Source organism: Astatotilapia calliptera, chromosome 12 (assembly GCF_964374335.1).
Source record: "Astatotilapia calliptera chromosome 12, fAstCal68.1, whole genome shotgun sequence".
Taxonomy (NCBI): Eukaryota; Metazoa; Chordata; class Actinopteri; order Cichliformes; family Cichlidae; genus Astatotilapia; species Astatotilapia calliptera.
In genome coordinates, this window is record NC_137433.1 from 4,159,825 (window position 1) to 4,181,875 (window position 22,051).

The 22,051-nt window shown below is 43.0% G+C and overlaps 2 protein-coding genes and 1 long non-coding RNA gene across 3 annotated transcripts in view; 2 read left to right on the plus strand and 1 right to left on the minus strand.

The window, feature by feature from the left end:
• atad1a (ATPase family AAA domain containing 1a) overlaps window positions 1-22,051 on the plus strand; it is a 190,799-nt gene that overhangs the window by 83,377 nt on the left and 85,371 nt on the right. The window lies entirely within an intron of this gene.
• The window catches only part of galnt9 (polypeptide N-acetylgalactosaminyltransferase 9), a 107,007-nt gene that overhangs the window by 62,677 nt on the left and 22,279 nt on the right, over window positions 1-22,051 (plus strand). The window lies entirely within an intron of this gene.
• LOC145432115 (uncharacterized) lies at window positions 4,093-11,598 on the minus strand. The gene is made up of 2 exons (XR_013912389.1): window positions 10,404-11,598; window positions 4,093-4,377 (listed from the first exon to the last, which is right to left on the minus strand). It is a non-coding gene; the product is annotated as an uncharacterized LOC145432115 (long non-coding RNA).

The window sequence follows — 22,051 nt, forward strand, 5'->3', positions numbered from 1 at the left end:
GGCCACACAAAGAGCCATAATTACAGAGCCAATATTTGAGGGAGTAATGCTTAGATGAACAGTCTTTGTTAGAATGATTTGTGAAATCTGTATTCAGACTTTGGAACAGCTTATGATCAAGTTTTCTTATGTTTCACAGCCGGAGGGATACAGCTTAAGAAACAAAACCCAGGGGCATCAACAGAAACCATGATTAAACTTTCCAAAGTTTTTTAGATGGGAGTGGAGGAGGGAAATAAAAAAATCCCCTTAATGCAAATCTTTAGCCAACCCAAAGGCTCTAAAGCTTGTATACAGAAAATGTAAATCTCTTTGGCTGCTGCTTTGAGTTGAATTTAACGCTTCATGTGAGCGAAGGGCTTGCTGAAGAATTGGTTAGCGTTTAAATTCAGAAAATGTTTCTCTCCAGCCAAGTGGAACCTTTCTGAATCGAGACGCTCTCCTTGGGCTTATTGCAATGAGAAATGCTTGAAAGATCCCACTCTTCATTTAACATCATGCCCACATACATTTCAAAATCTCGAGATTCCATCAACGACACCTCTGAAGTGTCGGCTGCCTTTGAAAGAGCACTTAAACAGAGGCTGGAGAATGTTTTCATGTTTGTGCAGTGCTTTATTGAAGACGTTTGTAGTTGCTGGTGATTATTTCAGAGCCTTCTATTATTCCACGTAGAGTGGCTTTTCCTGTTTATATAAATGGCATGATTCATTGCCGTCTGCACAATGATACAATGATCTGGCCTCTTCTGTCTTTAGCTCGTAGTTTTACCATTATTATGTAGTAATAACTCACTATTTACTATTATGTGCCAACCACTGACAGCCGCCCCCAAGCTTACAGAGTTTTCACTTTCAGCAGCCCTGCTTATATGCACCTAACAAACCATGCAGCTGTGTTAGACGATGTTCGTGGGGGAGATCAATTCAGCTACAGCAGCTAAATAAACCTAGAACAACTCTATTGAACTGTGTGATATAGTTTAACTGGCTCTGATACGCACCAGCTCCTCATTGTCTCTCTTTTCTCACTGAATATTTACTATCGCTTTTTTTCATTCATAAAGTGAGAAGAATAACCGTCTGTCTGCAAACAGAGTGCCATCACAAAGGCAATTACCTATCCTCCTGTTTGGCCTGTTTGTGTGTGGAAATGAAACACATGCCACGAAAAAACAGGCCATTCAGCTCACACACACAAGCCTGATGGGTCGACAGTCAGCAACTAGCTTCGTCCATTCATAATGTACAGCCTTTAATAGAATGGAGACGGGATCCCGGCAAGTGAGCCGCAGTTACTCCTCTTTGGCTACTGCGGCTCAGGCAGCTCATTGTAGTGCCGGTTGAAGAGCTGCCACTGGGATAGGTTTGATTGACAAGAACATGTTTAACAATTAGCCAGGGCAGCTCACAGGAGCCCAGGATCATCTGACTGCAGGAGCCTGATGAGAGGCAGGGTTCACATTCAAAGGTTATGGTATAGTTATCATCTAACGTGAGTTGTTCCTTTGTGTCTAAGAGGGATGCAAAGAATCTTTCGTAGGCAGAAGGGATGTGCAGGGGCTGATTAGGCTGCACATAGCAATGTGGTGCGGTGTCACTTTTGACAGGTAGACAACAGAATAAAACCGGGGAGGAGGGGTTTCTCACCGATGTGTTTGCTCAGGAGTGAAATCATTTATAAGCTAGGACCTGTAAATGAAGAGAGACAGCACAGGCAAATCACACTGATGAAAGATCACATAGAGTTCGTCTGCAGCCTCGTGATATCACTCTCTCGCTTACATAATCACAACAAATAAAGGAATGCATTAAATGCGTTTGTGCTGAATGATTTTTTTTTTTTTTAATCTTCCAGAGAATCTTTCATTGCCCTTGTAAATAATTGCAGATGGCATGTTTGAACTTACCACAAGGCCCCTTTTGCAAACAGAGAAAAATGCTTTGGGACAGTAACGGTGAATTCTGCCAGAAGTGTCAATATGAATTTATCTTGCAATGTGTCTCCCACACCTGCTTCACTGAGTCTTTGCTGATATAGAGCCCCAGTAGACCTGGACACTGCCTTTCATTTTTCAAATTCCTATGTGATACTGTGATACTCACTTCGCAAATATAATACTACACAAAATCTACCAGGGGTCACTCCTCCAGCTGCCGTCCCTGCTTTTTCCACTGAAACAGGGGAAAAAGGAAACCTTTTGAAATGTGGCAATTATGCTTATGCTAATTCTTTCACCACATTAAAGCAAGAGGAAAATAGAAAACCGAGTCCACAAATGCTAGCAGCTCAGGTTTCATTACTTCTCTTTGTAAATAATAAATATAAATAAGAAAGGTCTGTGCAGATTCTTAGTCATGCAGGTGTGAGTATTCTCAAGCACTTGAAATGAAGGCAGCTGGGCTTCTTTTTGGTTTTAGGCTATATAAGTGTTGGACTTCCATCAATTTCTGTAAATAAATGTCTGGCACTTCTGGGAATGAAAGGATTAAGGTGTTAATTTGACATAATTCAAGCACTGGGAGTAATATATAAACATGTTGTGCCCTATAAGTTTATGAAGCTGGGAAACTCATCAAATTCAGCAAACTCTGCAGGCAGATCTATAGTTTCTGCTAGCTTCATGCAGCTGCCCGCAGCTCATTTTTGCTGCCTAAACGCACTGTGTACTCTGTGTTCACACAGTGCTAAATGCATTTAGTAAAAGACTTGTGCCATGCTAAACTAAAACTGCTACATTCAGTCATGCCCTTCCCTTCACATCCTAATCTAACAAAGTCAGTCTGGCATACCATTTTATGACTTGCAGAAATTTAATTCGTAAACATTTTTGCCCGCCAAACTATGATGGCAACCATGTTTCTGCCAGAAAAAGTCTAGAGTCTAGATGGGTTTACCCACACAATATGCCCATGAGCTTACATTGCCATCAGGAAGCCATCCAAGCTGCTTCATGAAATCTGTCTCATTTTCATAACAGTCTAATCAATCAGTCCAAGAACCTTGTGAAGTGTGATCTCATGGGGTGGCCTGCTTGTCTTGATGACATTTATTAAACTCACCAGGAACTCCTTTCAGGAGTAATGAACCAAAAAATAATCTTTTTTTTTCCTTCTTTGAAGCCCCATCTCCATACCCACCTGGGCTGGGCCTCAAGGCATCTGCTCATAATCTCTCTGTAGTGAGGAGAATTGAGCTAATTAAAGTGTAGCAGTACCAGCAGCTAGACAGGAATGGGACATAATTACACTTCACTTGGTTCTTTCTGCATCCCAAGCAGAGTTATTATGGTGGGATCAAAGTATAGCATGTAACAGTCCAGTATGTATTATATTGGTTTTAGATCAGTGCATTTTTTAATCCCATGCATTTACAATGTGACACTACATAACAGGTTAGACCTGTTGCCCGGTTTGTTGTAATAACTGTCAAATTTAGATAAGCACTTGATGGACGTTTGAACATGAAGTGTGATGTCATCAAGGTTAGTTTGTTAGCCCAATATGTGAAAGGCATCTGAGTTTAGGACTCACAAAAGTCTTGAGTCACACCTCCCTACTTTTATTTTGTCAGACTTTCTTGCTTTTTTTTTTTTATGTTCTTCAGCTGTAGCTGTAGTATTTTGAAGGTAGCCATACCAAATACTGATTTCTAGCTCATTAGAATTGTAGGATTTTGCCTCGAGCACTACATTTTCATACACGTTTGCACATTTCAATAAATCTCTATTTACCATTTTCCCAACAAAATATATAGAAAAAAGGGGTTGCTCAAGATAGTTGCACAATACTGAAGATTAAGTGAGTCCTAAACTCGGGTCCCTTTCACATATTAGGCTAACAAACTAACCTTGATGACATCACACCTCATGTTTAAACTTCCATCAAAGTTTTTTGGATTTTAGCTTCTAGCTTGGGCAGCACGGTGGCGCGGTGATTAGTGTGGCGAGACGAGGTTGGGATATAAAGTAAATACTCTTTGCAGTTTTAAAAAGACAACGCCACCCTGGGAATTTCACCCAGAGAATACTGAAAGTAACACTAAATCACCAGAAAGGCACTTAGGTTCGCTATACTCAGTCCAGAGACGAGGTTCAATGATCAACAAATTCACAATTTATTAATAATTATTTAAAACACCATATAAAAGCACAATCATAAATATTCAAATATGCTTAAAAAGGTATTCAGAGCTGAGGCTTACCAGTGGAGGGGCAGGGATGCCACACACAAACTAAAGAAAGAAAACACACCCAAAACACAAGTGCAGCACACTATCACACACACTCACACTAATAAACTAAACAAGGCAGGTGTGTACACTCAAGGGATCCCACCACCAAGGCACCCTAGTCTCCTCCACGTCGGCACTCCGCATCTGAATAAAAGAAACAAAGAAAATGTTAATATATTACAACAAACTAATGTGTAGCACCGGGGGATAACCCAACTGCAGGACCACACTGGTGATCCACAGCTAGAAAAAGGGCCTCCCACCAGTGGTGTAACAAAAATCCAAACTACAAATCAAAAGCAATAAAACAACATACAATCTGAATAAAACTCTAAAATCTGGAGCAAACGGAATCGCCGTACTGCTCCAACTTGCCGTCCACACGACGATAAGTTAACAGTCAATCAATATGCACGCCAGCTGACTCCGATAACCGGCATGCATATGGCCGTTGTCCACGCCGACGTCCACTGTAAAAGCTGACAGCAGCAGGGAAGAATTCTCACAACGGGAACAGACGGTAAAAGCACAGCAAGGCAAAACAGCAGCACTTCAGTTCGCGTAGCTTGGCGCAAAACTAAGGCCCACACTTCCTGCGAAACATAATAAATAATTACTATAAAAGAACAATAGAGCGTAACAAAAGTTGGTTACGTACCAAGTAAGCCGGGTCACAGAATGTAAGCAGAATAGCTCAGAGGAGGCTTCTATAGCTACGACCAGCCGCGATGGAGGCTTCAGAAGAATAACCCACAAACGATCTCTACCACACCGAGGAAGTCAGGTGACCAAAAAGGAGATCACAGGCAAGCGATGCAGAGACACTCAAATGGCCACTATTTATACCAGCGCCCCCTAATGGGCCAGGCTGAAAGTGGGTTGGACTGAGGGATAACATTCATCCTGCCACATTCTACCCCTCCTTCTTGCATCGTCGCCCCGACGATGAATTACAAAGACACCCAGATTAGTCCCAAGGCCTAAAAAATGCAGAGACAGCATGTACCCTAGGCTCAGAAATAGAGTTAGCAGCCCCTTGTGCCACCTCCCCTGTTGGTCTTGGGAGATGATGGATGTTTGAATGCTGGCCAGCTGTGGACCGGGTTGTTTTTCGCACCACCACATTTCTTGTATCAGAACTCGTAGAGGGAGCAGGAAGAGAGCTAGATGGAACTGGTGCTACACTCGGAGTAACTGTACAAGTGGCTGGAACATCGGAAGTTCGGTCTTCTGGTGGGAGCAACAACTCAGGGCTACTTGGAATCACTGCCACTGGGCTGTAAGATGGTGAAACATTTACTTGAGGAGCTCCTATGCTCAGGAATAACAGGTCACTGTCACATGATGAGTCATGTCCTGGTTCTGGGGAGGATATTTCTGGGCCATGTGAGCTACTGCTTGGAGCAGGCCCTTCTGATGGTGTAGCTGCCGTTACCACAGCCTTCAACAAGGTACGATGAACATGCTTCACACTGCTGGGATCATCTGCAGGTGCAATGGTATATACTGCCCCACCTCCTTTAGGTGCCTTCAGGATTCTATATACCACGGGTTTCCATCGATCTTGGATTTTACATCTCCCTCTTCCACTCAGATCGCGCAGGAACACCAACTGGCCATTGTTCAATGGTGCCTCTTTCACCTTTTTATCATGGTGCCTCTTTCTGCGGTCGGCAGCCAATTGCAATCGTTCCTTGGCTCCTTCATGTACAACCTGTAGCCGGGCTTGATGCTCCTGAATCCACTCGTGCACATCTCCACTGATGGGGTCCGGTACTCTGCCCAACAGAAAGTCCACTGGCAACCTGGGTTCTTGCCCAAACATCAATAAGAATGGGGTTTCCCCAGTAGCCTGATGGGGAGTGGTATTATAACAGTAGAGTAACTGGGGCAAACATACATTCCAGTCTCTTTTTCTGGATACTGGCAGGGTCCGCAACAAATTGTGCAAAGTCCTATTAAAACGTTCACACTGACCATTTCCAGCCGGATGATAAGGAGTAGTGTGGGACTTCTCGATACCATAAAACCTGCAGAGCTGCTGGATCAGGGAGCTTTCAAAGTTACGACCCTGATCGGAATGGATACGCGCTGGTACACCAAACTTCGAAAACCACTCAGTCACGAGAACCTGGGCCACTGTAGCCGCACATTGGTCACGAGTGGGGACAGCCAATGTATACTTGCTGAAAACATCGGTCATCACCAAAACGTTCTCCAGCCCATTCCGGGAAGGTTCGAGCAAGGTGTAATCAATGGCCAAGATTTCATTTGGTCGAGAAGCCAACAAATGTCCCATGAAACTTTGAGCTGCTGGTTGGGTGTCTTTTGCAACTTGGCAACGTTCGCATCTCTGACACCAACGAGCTACCTCAGCAGACATACCTGGCCAGTAGCACCGTGAGCGGAGAAGCGCTAGGGTCCTTTCCACACCTTGATGGCCATGCTCCTGATGAACATGAGTCAACACCTGCTCAATTAGTGCACTAGGCAGCAAAAGCTGAAGTACCACCTCGGCACCGTCAGGGCGATGAACCTGACGATACAGAACTCCTTCCCTTTCAATCAGACGATCCCATTGTCGTAGCAGCACCAGAGCAAGTGGAGCCAGCTGCTGCCGCTCCTCAAAGCTGGGTCGCTGCTTCCGTCTCCAGAACACCAAGATCTCCTTTGTCACTGGGTCGACCTGTTGGAGGGCATGAAGATCAGGAGTAGTGAGATGGGGCAAAACCGTAATGGCAGCTTGTGATACCTCAGCTGGTCCCAGCCGCAAGGCTTGTTGAAGAGGTCCAGGCAAGGCTGTACCAGGAACCATGGCTTTAATCTCCTGAGGATCAGGTGGATGCTGGCGAGATAAAGCGTCTGCATTCTTATTACTCCTTCCTGACCTGTACTTTAAGTCAAAGTCAAACGAAGCGAGCTGAGCTGCCCAGCGCTGTTCAGTAGCCCCAAGTTTAGCAGAAGACAAGTGACTAAGAGGATTGTTGTCGGTGTAAACAATACACTTGTGGCCCAACAAGTACTCTCTAAATTTCTCAGTCATGGCCCACTTAAGTGCCAAAAACTCCAGCTTCATTGAGCTATAATTTAGCATATTGCGCTCAGGGGGCCTCAAACCCCGACTGGCATAGGCTATTGGCCTCACTTTACCTCCCTGCTCCTGGGAAAGCACTGCCCCTAGGCCGGCATGGCTGGCATCCACTTCTAAAATAAAAGGCAAAGAGAAATCTGCATAAGCGAGCACTGGTGCTGTTGTCAGTTTAGTCTTTAATGCCTCAAAACTTTGAGCACACTCTGCAGTCCAGTTCTCCACGACACCATGCTCTGACCTCTTCTTTGATTTTCTGCCTCCCCACTCTGCCACCAGTCTATGCAGAGGTGCCGCCAACTTGGCAAAACCCTCCACAAAACGGCGATAATAGCTGGCAAACCCAAGGAAGGAGCGTAGTTCCGAAACAGTCTTAGGAGGCTGCCAGTTAGCCACCACTTCCACCTTGCTAGGGTCCGTAGAGACACCTTGATCGGAGATGACATGGCCTAGGTAGCGAACCTCCCGCTGGAAAAAGGCACATTTGGCAAGCTTGGCTTTTAAACCTTCCTGCTGAAGCCGACCTAGCACCACATCCAGCCGCTCAAGATGTTGCTGTACTGTTGATGAAAAGATTACAATGTCATCAAGATAGAGAAGCAGAGACTGGCACTGTTGATCACCGAAAAGGCGTTGCATTAGTCTCTGGAAGGTGCTAGGGGCATTACAGAGCCCAAATGGCATTCGGTTCCACTCAAATAGGCCGAAAGGAGTACAGAAGGCAGTCTTGGGCCTATCCTCTTCCGTAACTGGGACCTGATTATAGCCACTTGCTAAATCCATGGTGGAAAACCAACGGGCACCAGTCAGCGCATCTAAGGATTCTTCAATGCGCGGCAGGGGGAATGCATCTTTCCTCGTCTTGTTGTTCAGTTGCCGATAATCAACACACATGCGCGGGCTGCCATCCTTCTTCTTAACGAGCACAATGGGAGAAGCATAGGGGCTGCTACTCTCTCTAATCACCTCGGCCCCTAACAACTGGTTAATATGCTCTTTCACAACCTCGTACTCTGAAGGGGGGATGCGCCTATAACGCTGCCGCACGGGGATATCGTCTAAGACTGGAATGTCATGGGAGATCAAGTTAGTGCAACCCAAATCAGTGTCATGAGCAGAAAAGACAGAGCTGTATTTCTTAAGGAGAGACCTCACCTGTCCCTGTTCCTCTGCTGACAGTTTAGACAAATCAATCCCTTCCATCTGATCCTGCACAGTAGGAGTGGCGGTGTGAGATGCCATTGTGGCTACGTTAGGGAGTACTTCTGTCACACCAGCGGGCAAACTGACCACATGAACATCTTCCAGGGTCCCTATAACGGTCCTAGGGTAAAGCAAGACCGCCGAAGTCCCTACATTAACAACTGGTATGTATGCAGTACCTCGAACCACTCGAACCAATGCAGGGGACGCTAAAAGTCCAGCCGGCAAGTTAACATCAGTAGGTTCAAATAACACAGTGGCACCTGAATATTGCTCAGAACAGGTGGCGGCCACTACTTTCATTACACCACCCGGAATGCTACATGCTCGCTTACCCCTCACTCTCACATGGCCAGACAAATCCAGTGGGGCTCTTATACTAACGTCATGGCACTCTTGCAGTGCCTGCACAAGGGGTTTAGGGACCTCTGTGGCAAAGCCCAAACTAAACAATGCTTCACCGTGTTGCCCAAAAAGCTCGTGGTAACACTTCCGAATGACATTCATCCCCAATACACCCGGAACCGTGGAAGGTCCTGCACCTGGAGGATCTTTAACGATCAGCACGCCACACTGTGGAAGGAACTTGTCACAGAGCTCTACACTTAGCTCGATGTAGCCAAGGTAAGGGATGGACAACCCATTAGCCGCTTTAAGCTGCAACCAATGACAAGCTTGGAGACGCTCTTGACCCCAGGACTCAAAATGCTGGCGGAAAAAACTTTCAGTAATGGTAGAGACCATGGACCCTGTATCAACCAAACAAGGTACTTTTATACCGCCCATGTCCACATCTATATGAGGACAGGATGAAATTAATTTCGAGACTGCCTCTGGACCATTAGAAACAACCCTTGAGCCAATAGACACCCCACCCGAACTGTGGCTCGGCAATACGGAGGGTGCTAGTTTTCCGAAGCCGTATTTAAAGGAGAGTGCCTGCGATTATGCAGAGGGGCCTGCGGAGGAGGCCGGGAACGAGGAACGCGTTCCCCATCACACTCCCGAGCAACATGTCCAGGTTGCTGACAACGACGGCATATAATGGAGTCGCCCCGTCCTGAGCGAGGCATTCGATGGGGGCCCTGCAATCGAGCAATGCTCTGAGTGAGCTGATTAAGTTGCTCCCGCTGGCGCTTTAACAATTCCTTCATCTCGCTCATCTCAGACAAATGGGTAGACTGAGCTATTCCTGAGGGACCGCTATGGACCCCATACTGAATGCCATAAACAGAAGGGACAGAACTGCTTCTATGCCTAACGCCACTAGGCAACCCTTCACGTTCCCACCTAATAGCTTCCCCTCTAATCTCCAGCAATGTCAGTGTTGGCTGCCTCCTTACTAGCTGCTTTAACTCCCGCCGCAAGGTACTATCTAAGACCTGTTCAACAAATTGATCTCTTAATAAAACGTCAGCATTGGGCATGCCATTGGGGGCACTCGATTTAACTTTCTCCATAAGACCCAAGAGAGCGAGGGAAAACTCTTGCAGTGTCTCACTTTCCTGCTGTTTTCTAGAGAAGAAAGCTTCCTGCAATGCTACATAGGAGTCTGAACAGCCATAAAGTTCTTGCAATATAGTAATTATCTTAGCAGGATCAGTCCTCTCTGCACTAGAGCGATATTTAATCTCCTCACGTGCTTCTCCTTCTAGGTGGTCAAACAGGAAAAATGCTTTATCAGCCAAAGACAAATGACGTGCTCTAGCACAACCTTCTATTTCCTCCAACCATTCATTCAACCCTATACCTGATTTTCCTCTAAACATAGGGCACTTTCTGTCACGGGGCACAAAAACTAGTCTCTCTGCTACAGAGACACCAGCCGTTGGGGGGTTAACAGATGATGCAGTTGAAGTAGAAGGTGTAGCACTAGTACCTGACCCAACAGCCCTCTCCTGACGCAGCCTCTCATTGTCTGCTTTCAGCTGCGCGATCAAGTCCCTGAGTTCCTGTAACTCTTCCTCCATCTCTGTAACACAGCTGTGAAATCCCACACCAAAGTAGCTGCTGCTTTGCCTTTATTCTGTACAAAATAATATAAAAAAACAATTTACGTTACACCAAACAAAAAAAGAAGAACACACGTCTCTGTTTTAAAGAGTATATCCTGTCGACAACAACGCCAAGTTTGTGGCGAGACGAGGTTGGGATATAAAGTAAATACTCTTTGCAGTTTTAAAAAGACAACGCCACCCTGGGAATTTCACCCAGAGAATACTGAAAGTAACACTAAATCACCAGAAAGGCACTTAGGTTCGCTATACTCAGTCCAGAGACGAGGTTCAATGATCAACAAATTCACAATTTATTAATAATTATTTAAAACACCATATAAAAGCACAATCATAAATATTCAAATATGCTTAAAAAGGTATTCAGAGCTGAGGCTTACCAGTGGAGGGGCAGGGATGCCACACACAAACTAAAGAAAGAAAACACACCCAAAACACAAGTGCAGCACACTATCACACACACTCACACTAATAAACTAAACAAGGCAGGTGTGTACACTCAAGGGATCCCACCACCAAGGCACCCTAGTCTCCTCCACGTCGGCACTCCGCATCTGAATAAAAGAAACAAAGAAAATGTTAATATATTACAACAAACTAATGTGTAGCACCGGGGGATAACCCAACTGCAGGACCACACTGGTGATCCACAGCTAGAAAAAGGGCCTCCCACCAGTGGTGTAACAAAAATCCAAACTACAAATCAAAAGCAATAAAACAACATACAATCTGAATAAAACTCTAAAATCTGGAGCAAACGGAATCGCCGTACTGCTCCAACTTGCCGTCCACACGACGATAAGTTAACAGTCAATCAATATGCACGCCAGCTGACTCCGATAACCGGCATGCATATGGCCGTTGTCCACGCCGACGTCCACTGTAAAAGCTGACAGCAGCAGGGAAGAATTCTCACAACGGGAACAGACGGTAAAAGCACAGCAAGGCAAAACAGCAGCACTTCAGTTCGCGTAGCTTGGCGCAAAACTAAGGCCCACACTTCCTGCGAAACATAATAAATAATTACTATAAAAGAACAATAGAAGGCAGAGAGCGTAACAAAAGTTGGTTACGTACCAAGTAAGCCGGGTCACAGAATGTAAGCAGAATAGCTCAGAGGAGGCTTCTATAGCTACGACCAGCCGCGATGGAGGCTTCAGAAGAATAACCCACAAACGATCTCTACCACACCGAGGAAGTCAGGTGACCAAAAAGGAGATCACAGGCAAGCGATGCAGAGACACTCAAATGGCCACTATTTATACCAGCGCCCCCTAATGGGCCAGGCTGAAAGTGGGTTGGACTGAGGGATAACATTCATCCTGCCACATTCGCACTGTTGCCCACAGCCCGAGGCATTCCTGAGTTTGATTCCACCATCTGTGTGGAGTTTGCATGTTCTTCCCGTGTTTGTGTCTGTTCTCTCCGGGTACTCTGGTTTCCTTTCACAGTCCAAAGACATGCAGTTAGTGGGATTAGGCTAACTGGTCATTCTAAATTGCCCATGAGTATGAGTGCAGCTGGTTGTCGTCTCTATGTGTTAGACTGACAACTAATGGATGGAAAGCTTCTAACTTTTAAAAACTTTTAAGTGGCAGGTGACACAGTAACTGTGCAATCATACAGCATTTTAAAATAGCTAGCTAGCATTTAGATGAAGCAGCGCTAGTTTCAGTGCAAGAAACAGCGTTGATGTCAGCTGCAGGTTGCTTATTAACGCCTGCTCATGTTCTGAGGCTGTCAAACAAGCTGAGGTCAGAAAAGTAGATAGATGGATAGAATTTTATTTCAAACATGCAAATATAACTGAAATAACAAGAGAAAAAACAAAAACAGAACTTAGAAAACATCAAGTTTTCATGTATATATGTACGTCTACAGAATGTGTGTGCTCAAAAAGGAGTAGGATGAAGTTTACACTTCTCCTGTTCCTAATCCCTTATTTCAAATTTCATTACTTACAAATCCACATTCAGAATTCACTATTCACAAGTGTCACTAAAAGTCACTTTCAGCATTATGACCCTGCATAGCTGCAAATTTTAAGCACTGTGCATTGTTATTACAAACTCAAATGTCTGAAATACAATATTTCTCAAGTAAAACCTTTAGACAGATAATGTACTTTTGTCTTTCGCTATTTTGCTAATAATTGATTTCTTTAACACAACTCACTGTTTTAAAATCTGTTATTCATTACAAGGTGACAGTGGCATCCACCTCTAAGTTGTAGCTGTTAATAAATCTACAGATTGATCCTTTGGGCTTATCCCTTCGTTTTGCTTCCACAGAAGCATATTAAACAGAATGTGCATGTGTAATACATTCATATTTTGAGCAACAACTCTGATAATCAGACGATAAACCCAGCAGCTCAGCTAGTGCTTTGCATCTTATGCCACCCACCACTTTTTTCCAGATGGTGGCTTTGTTTAATGAAAGCAAACAGTGCCCCCACCCACCCAAAAAACAAAAAAAAACAAAAACAAAAACAAAGAAAATATAAATTCAAGATAAACCAGTAAGCATTACTTCAGGTGGTACTATAACAGGTGCAGCCTCGTAGCAGTTGGTGGATGCAGTCAGATGTTGCTTTCAGTTTATTGTGAGAACATCTGCCACACTGATACAAATATGAAGCCTGGACAATTTAACACAGTTGATCAACCTCACAAGCCATCTGGATTTGAAGATACAAATGGATTCAAAGGAAGGCGACAGCCTCCGGATGTGTTTGTTTGTAAAGGATATGATGACTGTACACATGGATTCTCATCGGTTGATTTTTCCATCTAACAATACGTTGTGTTTCACATGTGAGAGAATATTTGTATTAAATAGTTTCTTTCCCTTCGAGGGCAGAAATTCTCATGCTACATTTTGTTTCCCTGAAAGTTATCATCATACTGTCTATCTAATTATTATGAATGAAGACAGGGCTGTTAGAGTCATCCGGTTGCTGTGTGCTGTCGACTTTCTCAAAGAATCTAATAATGCGATGTTAATAAAGAGCTTCATCCGGCATCTGTACCAGGATTACAATACTAAATGTTAATCGCATTTGTGGTTTCGGTGACCTATCATGGGCAGCTCTGAGAAACCCACAGCAAGCTACCTTTTACATAAAGCCACCCTCTCTGGCTTTTAACACATGTCACACTAGGAATTATCTTCATTTAGCATTCAGGGATATTCAGATCACACACAGAATATATCTTCACTATTCCCCGTGACCGACTCAGACTCCTCCTCCAGGCTGCAGCCCTCCGCAGCGGAAAGCAGTCACCTTGAGAAAGGACAGAAATGTCGTTATGAGCCGTAGCCATCTGTGGACACCAGCCATTCTGGCAGCTTCCAAATCAACATCATGCTCATGTCCATCAAACGGCAAATGACAGTGGGCGCTCACCATATGTGAGCCCTTTCCAACAAAGTGAGTCATTCCAAAGATGAGAACAAATCTAATGCCTCCGAGGGATTCTCATGTTACACTTTTGCAAGTAGAAGGAGATAAATGTGGGGGATTACTGGACAAATGCCATAATGAGGAATGCTTTATTGGACAAAGCATCGCATAGTGTCCAATATGGTTGTCCCATATGGTGGCGCGTTTTCACACCGAAATAAACACAATTTGCGGCGATGTTTATGCTGAATTCTTTTTTTAACAGTTTAAGAACTTGTTTTCTTCCACTGTCTCTTGTCTCTTCAGTGACCAGTGTTGACTAAGGTATCCTTTACTATAACCGTGCGTTGTTTTATCACCTTGTCAAAGGCGTGATTCATTCTCTCGCCACAACATGTGAGAAACTATCTGCTCTCCATCGATAAAACCAACGTGAAAGCAACAGTACCACTGGATATTGATCAAGCATTTGTCTTTTTTAAATCCTGCATTATTCAGGGGCTGAATCAATCTGTTGGGGCTTAATGGACTCGGGTTTACTTACTTCATGGTTCATTACTGTATGTTCCAGCCCGAGTCCATCTATGGGAGAAAAGACAAATGAGAATAGATGCGGCAGTAAAAGTTACAAGACCCAGATCGAGGATTGTTTCAGAGGAACTACCCCAGCTATTGAAGGACTTATTGCGACCATATGGCAAAGCAGAGAGCTTCTGCGTATGCTTTTTCGTGCTGACATTATTATACGTGATTTGGATTTATGCATCGACATGTTTGGTGCATGCATAATTTAAGATTTATATTGCCTTCTTGTCTCCTCGTGTCTTATAGATCCAGACTGTGTCCATAATTTACACCACAATAGAGTGTATGTTTGAGAACATATGTTATGTTTGGCATTTAACGATGACATCGAGCATACTCCTCTGCTTCAAGTGGCTTTGGAAAAATTACTTGGCTTCCTGGGCATGAGCGTACCTCAGAGAGTTGCCACTTTGGCGTTCAGAGCCAGAGGGATAAGTAATTAGACAGGCCCTGTCAGCTTACTTATTATCCCTGTGAATCATAAACTTCATTAAAAACCTCCTTCAGTAGTGACTGCAGATACCCCCACCCTAATTTGAACACATTTTGACAAGGTAATTAAGATTATTTCACAAGATTTGTGCATTTCGCATCCTCCCACCATTGAAGACAATCGAATTATATAGAGAGGTATCCAAATGCTCTCTCCGTGGACAGCATCATCACCAGAAAACAACAACAGCAACACTTGACAGGCAGATTGGCTCATCCCATTCATTATCTCAGCATTAGCTAATCTGTTCACGTAATTGCTTGTGTTAGATGTCTAAGACTCTTGCTGAAAACTTGAAATGATCTGACAAGGCCAAAGCATTTGACGAGCACTTGCGCACACTGATTTGGCCGCAGCAGCAAATCAGCCGGCATATCAAAGAGGAAGGGCAGCAACTGGGTGGAATTAGCTTTTGACAGGCGTAGTTAAAAGGGCCTACGCGTCTGTCTGTCTCTCCATCAACAGCCTCCATTTTATGGATGCGCAGGCACGATGCCCAGCGATGGCACTGTCACCTCACAGCAAAAAAAGTTCTTGCTGATGGGCTGTGGACTCTGCGTGTATTTTCTCTAAATGACATGCATGTAAGACTGATCGGTGATTAAAAACTGGGAGTTGTCTGGAGACAAGCTGCTCACCCATCCTCTCTGACCCTAGTCGGGCAGTTTATCACACTAATAGAGATTTTTTTAAAAAGAACAGCAAATACTTATTAATGTAGAGGTTCCTATGAGTGCCTGAAAATAAATCAAAGTATAAAGTTGGCATGTATGTGCTGCACTACTTTGTGACTGTGAGCTTCTTGAACGACCAAAATATACTGTGATAAATATACTTCCTGTTAAGTGGATTTTTCTGACCTCTGGGGAGCTACAGCATTTCCAGTTGTTTTGTGCTAAATGACGCTAAGAGCTGCTGTGGATACTTCATAAATATGACACTAGTCATATGGCCAGTGACAGATCTAAAAGATTTTACATGGGAGAGCAAAATGGGGGCGAGAAGTCTAGGCAGGGTGGCACATACCTCTTCAGTGAAGTATGTGAAAATTCCCTATATGTAAATGGAGTCAACAAAATATCAACAAAATCACTTTCAAACTATTTATTGTATCATTATCTCTTCTAAGAAAACAAAGACGGTTTTTAGGTATAAAGTTCCCGGCTCTAAAGCAGGGGGGCAGTTGCCCCCCTTGCCCCCCTGTAGATCCGCCCCTGCTTGTGGCTTAAATGAGGTATTGATTTTCTCATGTAATTCTCTGCAAGTAATTAAGTGAAACTTTCTGTGAGTCTCCTATTAATTAACCTGAATTACTTTTTAAAAACTAATACAGATGAAAGTTCACTCAAGTTGCAACACATCAGTAAAATTTGAAGAGCATTCAATAATGGCTCGAGGGTGTGGCTTCACGCCAGGTAAGGCACAGGGAATGAATATAGGTATACTTTGCTTGGTGCTCAGATTTCAGTCTTTCAAAAGTATCCGCTGCTCAAGGAAAAAACTTATTACACATTGTTCACTGCTATTTTGAATACTTGTCAACCTTTTAAATAAATTTCATTTTGTAAAAATGGGAATTTATCATTTCTGCTAATTAGCCGCTGCTGTAGTCGGTCCCAGAGAGCTGTCAAAGTTACACATGCTGCTCTGCTGATGGAGTTTGATATGTTATGAATAACTTAACACACATTTAACTCTTCAAATATGGATTTGAAATTGAAGCGTGCTGCTTTATTCAGTGAGATCATTTTAAGTTACAATTCATGAGAGAAATATTGGACTAGTGTGAAGAGAGCAAAGCATGTCGTGCTGTTGTGAGTACTATGTTCGCTGCTAGATTTCTGTTATCTGAGGATAACAGGGTGTTGGTACTTGAAACTGCTTTCTGGTCTGGAAATTAGCATTGGTTTGAATTAACACCGGAGCTATAGACGAATGAGTGACAAATTACAGGAAAAGCCACCCATTGTGTTCTATGCTTCCAATCTTGGCCCTCACTCAGTAGAGCTCTACTGGATGTATAGAACAACAGTCTTCCGAACATATTCCCCCATTCTTGTTTTGATGATGGTAGCAGAGAGCACTGTGTAACATGTTGGTCCAAAATCTCCCACAGTTATTCAGTTGGGTTGAGATGTGCTGATTGTGAAGACGTGAGCATGTCTTCATACTGACCAAACTCCTCAGTAAACCCTCATGCCCTATTGATCAGGGAAGTAGTCTCCTGAAAGAGACTACTCCCAAACAGATAGAAATGTTTCTTCATAGAATGAAAGTGATCACTCAGAACAGTGTTGTATTGATTTGCAGTGGCCCCTTACCCTTAGAGGATAAGTGAACCCAAACAGAAATAGCAGCTCCGCAGGGGTCAAAGGTTTCGATTTTTTTCTATAATTTGAAACCTGTTTAAATAAGGGAAATGGTGTTGCTGTGTGTTGCTGTTTTGCCTTCATATGACAGAAAACTACATCATAGAAAATCCCTTGATATTTTAAAATCTTAATGTCAGTCATTAGAAAAGTTGTAAATATACCGTCTGGTCTGCCAGCACCCTCAATCAGCATTTCTTTGAAATAGGTGGGACTTTTTGCAATAATATACTACAAAAAGACTTCCCTTGGGTTTTGACTGAGAGTGTTTCTGTTGAGAATATAGACATGTAAAATTCCCCAGATGCTACTGAGTGCTTGAGTGCTTGCAACTTACTTCCCCAAGAGGTTACAGAATGCAATTTCACAGCTTTCTTCTGAGGTATTGGTAAAAAAAATTTCCACATGAAGTTCAAAGAATTTCCATGACAAAGGTCGGCAAAAGAATCCATCCCACATTTCTGAGGATGAATACAATTCTTTGTCTAAAATGCGCTGGCACTGGAGCCTTTTGTGCAGACTGCAGGGATTAAAGGCCTGTATACTTTTTTTAACCACGCCATGTATCAGTTTATCTTCCCCTGCCCTCTAAGAGAGAGGAAAATAACACTTAAATGTCAAAGTAGAATCGTCAATTAACCTATTAAGTGACCTCTAAAGGAGTTAAATTTCCTCTAAGATTAAAATAAAAGTGTATACCTCTGGGTCATTTATTAAGTGGTAAGAGACATGAAAATGCTGTTTATGAATACTTGTCACACAGATAGATAGATAGATAGATAGATAGATAGATAGATAGATAGATAGATAGATAGATAGATAGATAGATAGATAGATAGATAGATAGATAGATAGATAGATAGATAGATAGATAGATAGGATGGTATAGTATAAAGTCTGGATGACCTCAGTACATCCTTTCATCATCTAATACTGGACGGTAGCTTGGAGAGTTGTAATGGGCAGACAGACACAAAGTGGTGAAACCACCTTTGTGGTGCTTTGCCGCTACAGTCCAGGAGCAGATTGGTCTCATCACACCCATTTTTAAGATCTTGATCTCAACTACACATCTGTAATAGCCTATGTTTGTAGCTTGCAGATTTCTGATACAATTTCACTGACAAAAAGTCTGCACATACAGGACATTGCAAAACTTTTGAACGGCTCATTTCTTTTCCCATCATTTTGCTTTCAAGGAGCCAGACGTTCTTATAATCTTTAAAGCAGTTTTGCCAATAATTCTCTTCAAGCTTTCTGAATCTCTTTCAGTGTTTTTATTAAACCACTGGCTGCTTTTTAACTCATTTAACTCATTTTCTGTCCAGTCCTTGTGCCTGACCATTTTGAGAGGATTACTTTGGGGGTTTTTTTAAGCCACTGAACACTGATCTATACATAGAAGGGCACCTAACATGAGGGATGAACCAGTGCTGTGTCTGCGCATAGACAGTTTAGAAAAGAACCAAGTTTAGATTGTGTCTTCAACCACTTTGTTACTAATTCTCAAGGCAGGGAAACGAGGAGAAATGAGTTATGAGTTATGTGAAATTACACAAGAACTGAACTGAAACTCAGTGGCAGCAGGTTTTGTGAAGTGATGAATCAGAAATTGATGGAATGTCATGGTCCTGCGGCCATGACTCAGTGACTTTGTGTTTATGTTCTTTATTGTTATTACTTTCATTATTATTCTTGGGCTGTTTTGGGATGGTTTGTGTTTGGGATTTTAGACACTGGGTTCTGGGTTTGTGCTCCCTCTATTGGTCCCTGGTGTTAGTGTTCCCCTGTCTCGTCAGGTTAATCAGGTCCAGCTGTTTCCCCCACCTGTGTGTGATTTCCCAGTGTCTCTTTGTGTACTTATAGTGTGTGTTTTCCTCTGCTCCTCGTCGCGTCGTCTGTGTTCATACCCGGTGAATTTCCCTGCGTGCTCTCCCTGCTGTTCTCCCTTCATGTTCAGGTTTGCCACTCCTTTGTGTAGTTTCTCCCAGTTTAGTTCGTCCTTAGTTCTGTTTGCCATCTCCACTTTATGTTCAGTATTGTCAATAAATCACCCTTCACGTCTGAAATAGTGCTGCGTTTGAGTCCTCCTTCCACTCTTCACACGGCCGCTGCCCCGAGCCGTGACATGGAAATACAAACACATAGAAAAACACACAATGGAAGACTATTTATGGATTGGCCTCCCCAGAGCCCTTAACATTATTGAAGCAGTGTGGGATCGTCTTGACAATGATCTGAATAAAAGGCACCCAGCATCCAAATAAGAGCTTTGAATGTCCTTGAGGAAGCCTGGAGAACTATCCCTGAAGACTTTACATTACATGACAAAGAAGATTCAGGCTGTGTTGAAGAATTAAGGTGGTCATAGCAAATATCCTTTGCAAGCTTGTTCGAACTGTACAAACTTATTTTTTGCGTTACATACTGTTTTTCCGTATATGTTTTAATCAGTTGCTGCACCTTTTTGCCATGCTCCTTGCAAGATACAAATAAACAGTACTGTGTAAAAACCTTCAAGACTGATGTCAAACACGCACACACAAACAGGTAACCTCAGGACAAAAAAAACCCACCAAAGCCATTTTGTCACAGCTGGTAAATAAAAAACAACATATAATTAGAGTTGCTTTTGAAAAATGCATGTTATATGAAAAATATACATGTTAAGTTTGTTGTTGTTGTTGTCATGTTATACTGCGTGATGCATCTTAATCCATAAGATTCACAGATCTTCTGGTGTTGATGTGATTTTGTGAGAGACTAACAACTGGGATTTAAGATAAATGTTAAATGCTGATGGGAGCGCAAACTCAGCTCGGATGTGTGCTCAAGTACAGATGATAAATTCATGTGTGTGCAAAATCTGAACGCAGCAGTCACTGCAGGATGCCAGACTGTTCGTTTTTTTTTTTTAATTGTTGCTTTCCCACAAACCAAGTTTTGATAGTGGAAATATTTCACGTACACTGAGCATGCAAAGAGTTCCCAAAATTTTCCTTTATCACAAGTCACCACACTATAGCTGAGAGGAATATTACATATACACAGCCACCTGAACGTAAAGGGATGAGCTCTTATAAAAGTTTATTTCCAGTTCTCAGCTGCCAGTGTAGTTTTTATTATCTTCAGCTCCATATGGAGGAGGAAAAAAAATCACAAGGTTGGTCAGAATTAGGCAGGTAGGCTGGATTATATCGCTTTGCAATGTGACACCTTAAGCAAGAGCCCGTTTTTCTTTTCTTAACTTGTGAATTGGTCTTAAAGTTCCTGTTCAATACCACCTCTAGCAACGTGCCTCCAAAGTGTCAATAATCTGATGGGTGTGACTTTCCAAAGAAAGAAACCATTAACTAAAGCATTGATTTTAAGGGTACTACACCAAGTACGTGAGCATGTACATGTCGAGTGTATAGGACGATAAACGGCAAATGCGATACATTTGTAAACTAGTGAAAAGGGCCAAAAATGTACACATAGAAAAAGATCAGGCTCCAAGCAGATTGTGAGCATTTGAGCTATCAGCATTTCTTGTCCTAATGAGCATTTCAAAAAGCACCTCGTGCAGGATTTTGGCCTCCAAGTCAGTTCCGAGTGCTGGGGAGGGCATCTCCGTCCGTTTTGCTGCCTGGAATCTTAAATGCATCTAAATAGGACATGATGCATGATGCATAATTTCATTGAATGTATATCAAGGAGAAACTCTGTGAAAAATGTCACAGTAGAAGAAGAAGAATTTGTGTGTTTGTGTGGCTAAAAATGACATCATGGTATATCTTGTTTTCCAAATCAATGCAAAACTGGCAGAGCTCAAGAGTTCCATCTAAATATCACATTTAAAAACTGATATTTCCTCAAACCTGCCGGTAAATGTTTTCGTCATGCACCGAGAATAGCTGAGAAACACGGAGATGAACCCCTATGGACCCGCGAGCTAGTGCTACACTCATTTGGGCAATCCCGAGGCTTCTGTTTGCTACTGCAGGATAATTCTCCTCCCTGTCTGTCAAACACGTTAGCTGTCAAGCTGGATGTGACATAATATAAAGTCTGCATGACCCCGGCACATTCTTTCATCATCTTAGGCTGAATTCTCAGCCGCACGCTTGCTCTCTCTCCCTGCACTGCTCTCCATTTTGACCAGTGATGGAGAAAAAGTCTGATGGCTAATGTCATTTTTGCAGTTTCTGGAAAAGTCAGCGGCTATTTTCAAACGGCTTAGAGGCAGTAGTGTATTCCAGAAGAAGTACTTGTTGGATGGGTCACACGGTGATCGTCCAGGTGTGAGGAGCCGAGAAATGAAGCGGGGTTTTTAACTTTCTCTCTCTTGCTCGCTTTATTCCTTTTTTCTCTCCACACAGTGACACAATTCTTATTATGTTCGAGTGTCCAAACAACCATGAATGTTATCCCCATTTTTAAAGAAGTCAGCCCAAATATCTACACTCTCTTTAGAAGCTCAGCTTTATCTAGGTTATCTCAGATGTGTAAACCTAGAGACAACAAAAGCTTTTTGAGGGGAGTGCTTTTAAAATCGAACTCACTTTACAAGAGTGCTACAAAAGTATGGAAGTTCTACGGAATTTGGAGCAAGCCCCCAAATCACGTGCCTGTTTGGTAGACTCGAGAGGGACTGAAATGGCTGATCAAAAGACCTGT